General features: G+C 40.1%; 1 protein-coding gene and 1 pseudogene across 5 annotated transcripts in view; one reads left to right on the top strand and one right to left on the bottom strand.

The window, feature by feature from the left end:
* Positions 1–12,808, bottom strand: part of CNIH3 (cornichon family AMPA receptor auxiliary protein 3) — a 343,860-nt gene that overhangs the window by 109,081 nt on the left and 221,971 nt on the right. The gene's annotated exons all lie outside the window — the stretch shown is intronic.
* LOC129394295 (dnaJ homolog subfamily B member 6-like) lies at positions 6,514–7,249 on the top strand (annotated as a pseudogene).

Raw genomic sequence — 12,808 nt, forward strand, 5'->3', positions numbered from 1 at the left:
TGCCATTCATTTTGTGTTGACTCTGAAAACACAATAGCTTCTGGGCATGGTAGCCTATTGAGCAAGGCATCAATTGCTCACCTAAATATGGATTATTTTAATCAAACTGAAGACAGAATATGTATAAAGGAACGCAGTAATGCCAGCTGTGGCATTACTTAAAAGTTAAAACAACTTAAAAGTTGTAGGTGACCGGTTGCTTGTAGTTTGTTTTGAGACATCATCATTGATCTGAGCAAGGCCCTCTCTTACATATATAACTGTTCATTGATTCATTCATTCATTTCCTTTCATGCCATTAGCCCTTTTGCTCCATCCTTGGCAATTACTGGTTTATGTTTCATGTCTATCTTTCTGTTCCTTGTGTTCTTACAAAATGTGTATTCTGTATGTGTGCATAGATTTTAAATTTACCTAACTTGTATCCCATTCTTTCTTACCTTTTGCCCTCAGAAGTGTAGCTGCAGGGCTCCATGGGAGCGGCCACTATACTTTGTCTATCCACGCTACCAGTGAGAGACACAGACTTGACCATGTCACCTCAAATAATGTCCCAAAACCCTAATGCATGTCACCTTAGGGATTGGTATGCCAATTTCTTTGTGATTTATACCTAGGAGTGGAATTGTAGTCATGGGTTTGTTTTTTTTTTAATTGGACTGACTGCCCTCCTTGACTGCCCTTCAAAGTGATTACATTCCCCCAGCAGAGCCGCAGATTCTCTGTCCCACATCCCCTCAGACACTTGGCAGAATCCAGCTTTCTAGCGTTTGCAGTCTAATAGTTAAAGTGCAGTCTCTCTCTTGTTTTAATTTGCACCTCTCCAGAGATTAGTTGGAGCAACTCTTAATATAAAGCGTTAGCCTTTGGGGTTTCCTCTTCCGTTCATTGTCGCTTAGATGCTCTGACCATTTTTCAACAAGAGATCGCTGCCTTTTTCTCTTTCTGATTTGTACTGGTTGCTGGTATGTTGTAGATGTGAATCCCCTTTCAATTTTAGACATTTTAAACACCTTCTCTCATCAGTCACCTGTTGATTAATTAACTGTGGCTATGGTGTCCTTCACTGAATGAAAATCAATTGCACTCATTTTTGCCTCATATTTTTTACTTTCTGAAGTTTTATTTAAGAAGTTCTTCCTTGCCCCAAGACACAAAGATAGACTCTTACATTATTTTACATTTTCTTTATGAAATTCGAGGATTCTAATTAGCCCTCTCCTGCCGTCAGATGCCAGTATCTGGGACTGTGCCAGGTCAACTCACGAGTCAGAGTTATTTCATTCACTGAATATTTAATGAGCACTTACTATGTATGAGGCACTGTTCTGGGAGCTGCAGACAGAAGGCAAGGCATAGTCCCTGGACAGGATGACAGAAGTGGACTAAGAACTCCATGTGACAGGAGATGACAGGGGTCAGGAAAGGGCAACCTCAAGTAGAAGGAATGAAATTTCAATTTGCAAACTGCCCAGGAGGGAGAGACCACAATCTCAGCAGGCATACGTCAACCGCATGCATGTGACATGACAACCATGCAAACATTTGGGGTAGCCCAAGAGTGGAGAAGACTATCATTGGGGGATCTAGAATTCCTTTCCTAGTCTAGAAGAATTATACTAGGACTTGAATGATAAAGCCTAAAGTTCTCAAAACCAAATGTGGAATCAACTACTAAGAAGAAACTTCTAAAATGCAGTGGTTTAGCCTCCATGTTGTACCCAATGGACAGACTCCTTCTGTATAAAGACAATCTTTGGCAGCAGTTTCCTCCAAACCTGCAGAAACCCACGAACTGGCGATTGGGGGCTGAGCCATGGCCCTTTGTAAAAACCTCCATGGGCTCCTAAGACAAGTGCCCACTCTAATGATCACCTGCAGAAAAACTCGCCCCAACCAGGAGGATACCTATGTACTTTATTAAGATTCTTCTAAATAGCACTATCCACTTTGGGAAATTTTAAGAGCCAGGCATTACAAATTTATTAAAATACTTCAATGGAAAAATAGCAACCACAGTATCAACTCAGAGTACAACCAGAGCATACAGGACATGACCCTGCTGGAACCCTTACCAGACCTGAGCCAAGGGCAGTCAGAAAGCAGGATGTATTATTTCACAGCCCATTAACACCTCACAGTACCAGCTGTCTGCATGCTCAGAGAAAGGTCCGTCACCTGGGCTCGTGGAAAGGGCATCATGGGGAAGTCAGGAACCTGAGTTTGGGTTCTGGCTTTGCTTTTGACTGTGTGATTTTGAACAATCCCTTTATCCCCTATGTCTCAGTGTCCTCATGTGCAAAATTAGCACGTTGCATTGCATCAGTATTTCTGAACTTGGAACAGGGGTGGGAAACATTTCAGAACTCCTTGGGAAAGCTGCCAAAATACAAGGCGGCACAGACCCTGCCCTGTACCTGCTAAATCAAATCCAGAGGGTGGCTTGGCCAGGCCGGTTGAGAGTCACCTGACTGGTTAAATGTGACTTGGGGATTGTTTGCACCTCACCTGAAGCATCCCTAGCACACTAGGCTCCTCGGGAACCTACAGACAGAATCCTTGGGCTTATCACTAAACCTATCGACTCTAACCTGTAGATATCATTCCATGGTGCTGGGAAAAAGGGAGGGGGGAGGGAGGAACTGTAAATCTCTTTGCAAATACAAACATCTTCCATGTCGTAACTTAGGTCCATAAACCCTAAATCTAAAGCACAGCTTTGATCTCATAAGTGAGTCCTACCACATATAAGTAGATGCAAAGAATGCAAAGAACACATACAAAGAATCCCACTAGGTTACGAGTGCCTCGAGGATTGCAGGAGGTACTGCTCCAGGTAAGGAGACACTGTTTTGCTCATTGCTGCATTCCAAGCACCTGGATCAGGGCAAGGCACACAGTGTATTCAGTAAGTATCTATTGAAAGAATGAATGAGTTTACCCATCTTCATATCCTTGGCCCAGTGCTTGCAATGAATGTTAAATGAGCAAATATAAAACGTTTTAAACTTTTCAAAGTGCTTTCATAAACCCTTCAGTAGTTGATCACAGTAACCCACCCAGTTCTTCATTTAGATGAAGTAGGTTAGCTCCTTCTCTACACCAGACTGTCTTCCTAGTGTGCTTAAGGGCAAATGATCTCTTCACTAAAGATAAAGCCTGGGAGTATCCAGCGTACAAGAGGGCAGTTCTGAGGCCCAGTCACATGTCTATCCATCACATGGCAGGTCCCAGGATTCAGAACCTCCATCCAGACCATGCTGTCCAAGACCTACTAATTAACTAACGGAATGTATACATATTCAAGAGTGTGCAATACTCTACCTTATAAAAAATTATTTCAGAGGGTTTATCAGAAATACACAAAATAGAGAAAAATAATTGAAAATAAAAATTAGACCCAGGAAGAAATAAAGAGGTGGGAGAGAGAGAGATACCAAGACCACAGGGCCTCCGAAGAGCCAAATTCATTGGCTTGAAAATTTGGATCTAAGTTTCCCAGAATAGCCAGGGGCGGTGGTGCACACCTGTAGTCCTAGCTACTCAAGAGGCTGAGGCAGGAGAATCACTTGAGCCCAGGACTTCAAGGCTGCAGTGAACTATTATTGTGCCACTGCACTCCAGCTTGGGCGACAGAGTGAGACCTTGTCTCTAAAACAAAATAAAAATTAAAAATAAGTTTCCCAGAAGCTGAAGTGGAAAGAGAAATCAGTTACTTAGCTGTCCTTGTCCATAAAGAAAAAGGATAGCAGTTTCTCAGGGGAAACAAACTATTCCCCAAACTCATATTTAAAAGTTATTTTCTGTACAAATTTTAACTACAATGGAGAATACTGCACCCCCATACCACACACAGCAATAGGCATTAAACTGTTTGTTGTAGCATCCCTCCATAATAACTAAGTACTGAATACAAAATATGACCCAGCAAAAATATTTGATGGAGGAGGCAAGACAATGCAATGTGGTCCAAATTTTGAATGTGCTTCAGTCATCTTCCATCAATCTATTTCACAACTAGTGAAACCAGTCCAACTGCCCATAGAACTTATGCTGATGGTTTTTTGAATACACATGGAAATTGACCCTCCCTGGTCTTAAAACTTGAAACTTAGATTTGTCTTATCTGAATTCCTTCCTCAGAAAACCGACCCTCAGGCAAGGAACTGAAACTCACTAGACCACCACATCCAGTGAGATGCCAGATCCCTCATCCATCATGATTGCTCCATACCTCTCCCTAATTCCCATTTTCCTGCATGCGGTTGCATTCCTTCCCCACTATATAAACCCCCAATTTTAGTTGGCTGAGAGGAATTGATTTAAGGCAATCTCCCATCACTCTGGCTGACATCACCCAAATAAAGCTTTCTTCCCTGGCAATATTCATTGTCTCAGTAATTGGCTTTCTGTGCAGCAAGCAACAGGACTAGACCAAACCCCTGGCATTTCAGTAACAGATTTTGGTTCCTTGACCAGAAGGCCCTGTTCATGGCTCTGCAGCCATGGGCCAGGAGAGTTTCAGAAGCCCTCCTAAGCAGCTGCCTGGCTCTTTTTTGGCTGGAGGTGAATTTCGGTCTCTCTCTTTGACTCTGTCACTGTGGGCCCTACTGCATTTCTGATTGCCTATGAAGAACAGCCTTTGAAATTTGACATCTGCATCTGAATAAGTGAGTGTCTTTTGTGGGTACCGGACAAGGAGAATGGCTCAATTTTGGGAATTCCAAAGAAATTTCCATTTGCAGGTTGAACAAGTGTAACCAACAGAGAGGCAAGCCCTCCAACTATTTGTTTGGACACTCTTGGGGCTCGTTAGTGATTGTGTGTATACACATCTGTGTCTGGACAAGTATGTTTTGTGGGTCCAAACAGTGACAACTGCTCCTCTCAATTTTGGGAATTCTGAAGAAATTTCCATTTGCAGGTTGAACAAGCCCAACCAAGAGAGGAAAGCACCCCAACTATTTCAGTTTGGACACTCTTGGGGCATGGTGGCTACTGCTGCAGTTGGATTGTGTATTAGTGATTGTGCGTACGTCGACATAGCTGTGGGAGGTCGAGGTTCAATCCCACAGTGCGGCCTCCTTGGATGCATTCTTTAGGTTGGTATGAATGTAGTTGTGGGCCAAGAGAGCAAGGGAAAGTCTACGGCCATACCCATACCACCCCGAATGGCCTGATCTCATCTCATCTTGGAAGGTCTTTGAATCATAGGACTGTCTTACAATTGGATTCATTTTACTGTTAAATGGGAAACTGGGTCAGAGTTCCTTGTATCCAGGCTTGTATGCTGCTCATCTAAAAAGTGTCAGGACTGATTAGTATTAAGTTGGTGCAAAAGTAATTGCGGTTTTTGCCATTGCTTTCAGATGGCAAAAACCACAATTATTTTTGCGCCAACCTCATACATGATGTTCTTCTGTGGTGCTGTCTGGCCCTAGTGTTCTTTGGAGTCTGGGGAGGTTTAGCCTTTAAAAATCAAACTGCCTTGGAAACTGCTTAACCCAAATTTTTGGTTCACAGGCTTCACTGGATTACCTACCAGGGCAAAATTTAGCCACATGAACATGTTCATAAACTGGTGAGTTTGCACTACTATCTCATGGCTAGAATTCCAAGGTAAAAGCTATTGGGTCTTTGTTTATATGTGTACATATGTGTCTGGATATCATGTGTTGTCTTTACATGGTACCAAATTGGCTTATAAATAAAAAGGAACCCATAAATTAAGTATATAAGTCCAAGCCTTTTTCAAGTTCATGTGACTTAAGTAAATCCTAAACAAGCAGGCTTTAAAATTATTGGTAAGATTAAAGCAGAAATGTTTTCATGTTGTCAACATATTTTTTCTGGGTTTTATATTTGTCTCTGTTAGATATTTTAAAGTGTCAGAGTTTGGCACAGAAGGTTATAAAACTATAAACCCAGCCAAAACAAAATGATCTTTGTGTGATTTTTTTTAATAAGTAAGACTAGTATCATTAGTTTAATAGAGCTGAATCTTCTGAGTTATTGGTGAAAATACCCATATATTTAAGGTTCTTGAGTGAGCACTTAATATGCACAGGTTATAAAAATAATTAACAAGGAAATAATGACTAGCTCTGTCTAATATCTCAGCTCTCATACGTAATCTAGACTGCTAAAAATGAGTGAAATGTAAATGGTATAATTGCTATAAGTGAACTTTTTATGTAATTTAAAATCTTGAAATTATTTTGCTCACTAGATGTCTGAGTCATTTCCAATTAAGAAAGGGTTATAATATAGGCAAAACATGTTTTTGTAAAAAAATTATGGCATGTTCTTACCTATAAAATGCTAACATCTGATAGACAGTTCAGAATTACTTGCTTCCTAGATCGTCACTCAAATTTAAGGTTACTAAGAATAGGAATTCTAGCTAATATATAATTTTGGGCCACAATCACCAACACAGCCATGCTGCCACCCCACCTCCCCTGCTTCCCGCCAGCTGCCCACATCCTCCGACCTGTTCCAATAATCTGATAAAATGTGGTGGATGACTATGAAGTTCTAGGCATGCAGACATGCCTTACCGGAGGATATTAAAATGACATATCAGAAACTGGCACTGAAGTGGCACCAAGATAAAAATCCTGAGAATAAAGCAGCAGAGAGAAAATTCAAACAAGTAGCCGAGACGTGAGGTGCTGTCAGATGCTAGAAAATAAGATAGCTTAATTTATATTAAACCAGAAGGAGGATTAAATGGTAGAGGACGTGGCGGAAGTCATTTTGACAATCATTTGAGTTTGTCATCACATTTCATAACGTAGATGATGTCTTCAGGGAATTTTTTGGTGGAAGAGACCCATTTCCATTTACCTACTTTGAAAATCTATTTGAGGACTTCTTTGGGAATCAAAGGGGTCCCCGAGGGAGCAGAAGCTGAGGAATGGGTTGTTTTTCTCAGCATTCAGTAGATTTCTATACCTTGGAAGTGGATTTTCTTCTTTTGAGACAGGATTTACTTCATTCTCATCACTAGGTCACAGGGGACTCATTCTCTTCCACATCATTTGGTGGTAGTGGGATGGGCAACTTCAAATGTGTATCAACTTTTACTGAAATGGTTAATGGCAAAAAAATTACTAAAAAAAGGATTGTCAAGAATGGTCAAGAAAGAGCAGAAGTTGAAGAAGAGGGCCAGTTAAAGTCCTTAACGATACATGGTAAGGAGCAGCAGCTGTGCTTGGATAACCAGGAATTCAATGCACACACTTAACAGAAATGTTAAACTATAACAAGCACCATTTGAGGATTAACAAAAACAGTTTTTGAAGATATCCAGTGAACTCGACTTTCAGTATAATTGTACCTAAAGTATTTATAAACAGCTTCTCAGAGCTCCTATTTGTCATAGACTTTTGAGTTTATTGTTGGGACCACAAAATAGGACTTTTTGTTTTAAAAATTGATGTAAATCTCTATATGCACTTTGCTTTTTTATTAAACATACTCCAAGGTGAGCCTTGACTCTTCAGTGGTAGGACAAGATTGTACACTAACACCAGCATGGATCTGCTTTTCCATCACGTCTGCAAATGTGAGCCAAGCAGTGTCAGCCTGTTATGACGTTAATATTGCCAGAATAAGCCTTCTATAGAAACAATTTCATTTTTTTTCAGTGTTTAGTAGTGAAAGATATTAATGCATTAATGGTAATATACTTCTGGCTTAATATAAATTAAGGATGTTTTCTACTTGTGCATAAATGCTGGCAATTTAGTAGGTCTTGACAATTGTTTAAACATGCAACGTTAAGCTTGGGTTTTAAAAAAGTAAAGCTGGTAAGCTGGGTCTTTGTCATTTGCTTTAAAACAAAGAAACGCAAATGTGTTCAGTGCATTCTTTCCTGAAAAAAAAATTGTATATAAAATGTGCCAAAGAAGATGTGTTCTTCTTGAGAAAAATAATAATTTTGTTTAATTCAGAAGTTATCTGACACGGTTTGGCTGTGTCCCCAACCAAATCTCATCTTGAATTATGCTCCCATAATTCCCATGTGTTGTGGGAGGGACCAAGTGGGAGATCATTGAATTATGGGGGTGATTTCCATCACACTGTTCTCGTGGTAGTGAGTAAGTCTCACGAGATCTGATCTCTCTTTGCCTGCAGTCATCTATGTAAGATGTGACTGACTCCTTGTCTTCCACCATGATTGTAAGGCTTCCCCAGCCACGTGGAACTGTAAGTCCAAATAAAACTCTTTCTTTTGTAAATTGCCTAGTCTCAGGTATGTCTTTATCAGCAGCATGAAAATGGACTAATACATTACCTAAAGGTTAAATTATGGACTTGGAAAGGTTATTTATGAAACAAGGTAGAAAGGAACCAGTGGTAGGGGAGAGAGATGTGAAAAAGTTAAGATTGGTCTCCTGTGTTGGAAAAAATTTCCCTTAAAATATCGATTTGCTCTTAATAAAATCACAACAGGTTTTGATTTTGATACTATACTGTTTCTTTTTGAAAACTTCTCATATTCATGTCTCAGAATGTGTCTTGCTGCTTTCAGCTTTTTTCTCCCCATGAAAAGGCCTGAGATGCTAACTCTCTCCTTCAACCTTTTTGCTAGCTCTTTTAACTTTTTTTCCTCCAGTTCTAACTACTGCAGTGGCCTGATGCTGAAATGTTTATCTGTAAGGTCTAGAAAGCGATGTTTTCTTCCAGTATAACTTGATTCCGTACTCTTGGCTTTTCTTGATTATGTCTAAATTGTTCCATGTAACTGGCAAACTTCTCATGCTGTTCCCCTGCTCAAAGTACTCGTTTCCCGGTTTCTTCTTTCCTTTATAAGGTTCACTCATGACCCTGGACACACTCTTCCTGTATCTGATTAATTCAAGTACTCTTTTCCCATCAGGTTTGGCTTTCAGGTTATCTAAATGAGCTTCCCATAAGGAGAAGCAATCACAGTGCAAATCATCTTTGCCTTTTGGTAACTGGCCTAAGAAGCAGATTTACATTTTACTAAGAGAATTTCTATCTCATCATTATTAAGTTTTTGATTAATTAGGAAAACCAAAATTTAAAAGAATTAAGGTTTTTACATCCATGTAACTTTCTGTATTGCTTTTAAAGTCCTTGTGCTATTAAGTTATGGGGCATTGACTCCTGGGTCTGAAAAAGGCACCTACTCCTGCTACAACCTAAACACTGACACCAGTCAAAGTCTTGTCTTCAGACCCAGGAGAGGGTGACAAAACAAACTGCTTTCATGAGACGCAGGGCCAGAAATTAAAACTATTCAATCCCTCTTGGCCCAGGGACTATAGCAGAAGAGGTAGGCATGTGAGATTGCAAGGCCAATTTTGAGGAGTAAAATTAGTTCAGTCTTTCTAAAAACTAAACATTAATATCAAAAGCACACTGATGCAAGGCCAGCATCTGGGCCTCTGTGTCAGAATAACAAGATTTTCTTGAAGCATTGATCTGCTCTGATAGAAAATTATAAAAGGTTATGAAAGGTTTATGTAAATGTCAAATTGATTAAAATTAGATAAAATTGTTTATAAGGTTTTATTGAACTTAGCTTTAACATTAATAATACACTACACAGAGGTAAATTCGATTTTCTCTTTTGAACAAAATGTGTAATATTAATAAGAGATAATAGGAGATTTCTGTTTACCTTTTGAGTTAGCTGCAGGAAAAAAAAAGAGGGGAGAGAGAGACAAGTTTAGTTGGCCCCATGCTGTCTTTGCTGTCTTATTATCTGGGAAAGTGGATTTCCTATCAAAAAGTAAAGGTCGGGATTTGGTGTTTTTTTTTTTAATATCTGAATTATCATTCTGGCTAAATGAATAACTATTCCATAGTGACTGTGACCCTGTTTTGTGAAATCAGGTGTATTAACCTTTGATATTTGACAAATTTTCCAAAAGCAAAATTTCAAGTTTTAAATTCAGTCTTTTTGGCCAGGCACAGGGGCTCACGCCTGTAATTCCAGCACTTTGGGAGGCAGAGGCAGGCTGATTGCTTGAGCCCAGTTCAAGACCAGCTGAGCAACATGGCAAAACCTCACCTCTACAAAAAAAAAATATAAAAATTAGCTGGGCATGGTGACACACACCTGTAGTCCCAGCTACTTGAGAGGCTAAGGTTGTAGGACTGCTTGAGCCAGGGAGGTTGAGGTTGCAGTGAGCCATGATTGTGCCACTGCACACCAGCCTGGGCAACAGGGCAGGACCTGATCTCAAAAATAAACAAATAAATAAATACATTCAGTCTTTTTGACCACAAACTAATTTTTTAGCTATTAGGGTCCCTTGAATTCCAAGAGAGACATATTAGGCTTATCTGGTATGTTAAAATTATATACAAAGCATTGTCATGTAGTAAACGTTTAACTTTCTTTGGGTTATATTGATATAAATGTGTTATTAATGTATATTCAAAAATCATGTGAAATTCCTAAATTTCTGATCTTAGTATATGTTATCAGTAATAATTATGATTATGTTAAATTGTTGCATGCCACAGAAATAACCAATCTTCCTTGTCAATTGTGTCTTCAACCCTGATTGTCTTAAGACTTTTGTCATCCACAATTGTTTTACTTTGATTCTTCTCAAAAAGCAGTTTATAATCAGCTACAGTAAAAAACTTGCTTCTTTAGGGGAGTTCATGAAAAGGACTCTTAAATGCAGATTTCTGACAACTTTGGAGATTGTGCCACTGGATTAGAGAGGAAACGTCCAGGACTCTCGTTGGAGGGCTGATGTGTTCATGACAATTGCTGGCCCAATATCAAGCAGAACAGGACTAATTGCATGGACTGAACTAGTAGAGGACTGAAATAATTTTTTATTATGTCTTTTATTTGAAATATTGCCGATTGTTTTTGTTTTCAAAGTCAAGAACACTTTTTCTTTTGGGCTATTGATAGCCTTTAACAATTGAGTAAAATAAACCCTTATCAATAAAATGTGAAGCATATTTCTCTCTCTCTCTCTCTCTCTCTACCCTATTTCTCCAGAATTTGAAAACTATTTGTGGTGTTCTTACTTTATGGCTTAATATATGCTTTGTATGCAAACCATAGGGGACTGGCTTTATGATGACAAGCATATTAACCTTATTTTTTGGCTTCGGGGTTTTGGCTCTTATGTTGATTTAAGGGTTAAGGACTGTGTGCTCACCTCCATTCCTGTCTGGCCTAGAATGTTTAATTGGCTATAAGAGTTGGCTATAGGTATCCTACTGAAGGACAGGATGGACCCAGGGCAGGTAGCCATACCACCCTGGCAATGATAAGGGACAAAATAAAAGCTTGGCCATCAATGTTGCCTCTGGCATATCGAGACCGAAAAAGACAAAAATGAAAACAAAGCCCTAAGCCTCCCATCAACTGAATGGATCCACTTGTAGCCCAGGGGACTCCAGTTGCCAAGAGACAAATCTTGTCTAGGAAAAGGTCTTGCCTCTTGCCCTGCTGAAGATACAAGTAGCTCCCAGAAGTGGGTTGGCTCTTAGCCCCTTCGAAATGTATGGAAGACCATTTCTCCAACTCCTAACTCTAGATCACATACAAAATAATTAAGAAATATATTAACTACTGTCTCTGAGCTTGCTTCCAACAAGCTCCAGTTCCCTACAGATGCGCCTCTCCACTCTTTGAAACTGGAGGATCCAGTCTGGTTGAAGACCTGGAAATCCCAACAGGCTGAAGACCAGCCACAAGCACAATAAGTTAGCCCTTTTGAAATGCTGCTGACCACCCACTCATCTGTCAAGTTAGCCTGCATAGATTGGGTAAAACCAGTCAGTCCCTCTGGGATCCCTCTGGAGTAAAGAGTCATGGTCTTGTGAACACTGCCCCCCAACCACCGCCCCCCCGCCGCCCGCCGCCCTTATACCCAGCCAAAGATCCTAGATAAGAAATCATAAAGGGAACATGCACTTTTCCAGTCATTGTTCTCCCCTAGACCCTAGCTTTTCACATGTGGGATGTAATGAATCAGGAAGACGTTTTTGGTAGGCTTAGGATTGTTCTCTTGGATTCCCCAGTGGATTCACTCCATATTCTGGTATTTTAAAATTTGGTTTATCTATGCTGTTAATCACTTTAGTTCAATGTGGCCTCAAATGTTGTTCAAAAAGCAAAATAAAAGTACACAGATCATGGTCTTCCAGTGCGCCAGATGCCAACCAGGTACTTTGAGTATTTCCCATTATAAGTGGAATGCTTTCATTCCTTCTCATTATCCCACAACGACCTTCCTCAGCATGAAGCACCCAGGATTGATGGTCAGATTCCCCATGATTGAGGAATTGATCAATAGAAAGGGGAGGGACTGAAACTGCCCCAACTGTTCAACAGAACTGATGCTTCTGGTTTTTTGAATAAACATGGAAATTGACACTCCCGGGTCTTAACATGTGAAATTTACATTTGTCTCATCTGAGTTCCTTCCTCAGGAAACTGACCATCGGACAAGAAGCTGAAACTCACACAATCACCACATCCAGTGAGATGCCAGTCCCACAACCTTCATGTTTGCTTACATACTGCCCTTCCCTAATTCCTGCTTTCCCATGCATAGTTACACTCCTTCCCCCATTATACAAACCTCCAATTTTAGTCCGTTGAGAGAGATGGGTTTGGGACTGATCTCTCATCTTTCTGACTGATGTCACCCTAATAAAAAAAAGGCTTCTTCCCTGGCAATACTTGTTATCCCAGTAATTGGCTTTCCATGCAGTGAGCAACGGATCCCTGGGTGTTTTGCTAACACTAGGTGTCTGGAAAGTTGGAGAACAAACAAGTGGAAGTGAGGTTCTC

This window comes from Pan paniscus, chromosome 1 (genome assembly GCF_029289425.2).
Source record: "Pan paniscus chromosome 1, NHGRI_mPanPan1-v2.0_pri, whole genome shotgun sequence".
NCBI lineage: Eukaryota > Metazoa > Chordata > Mammalia > Primates > Hominidae > Pan > Pan paniscus.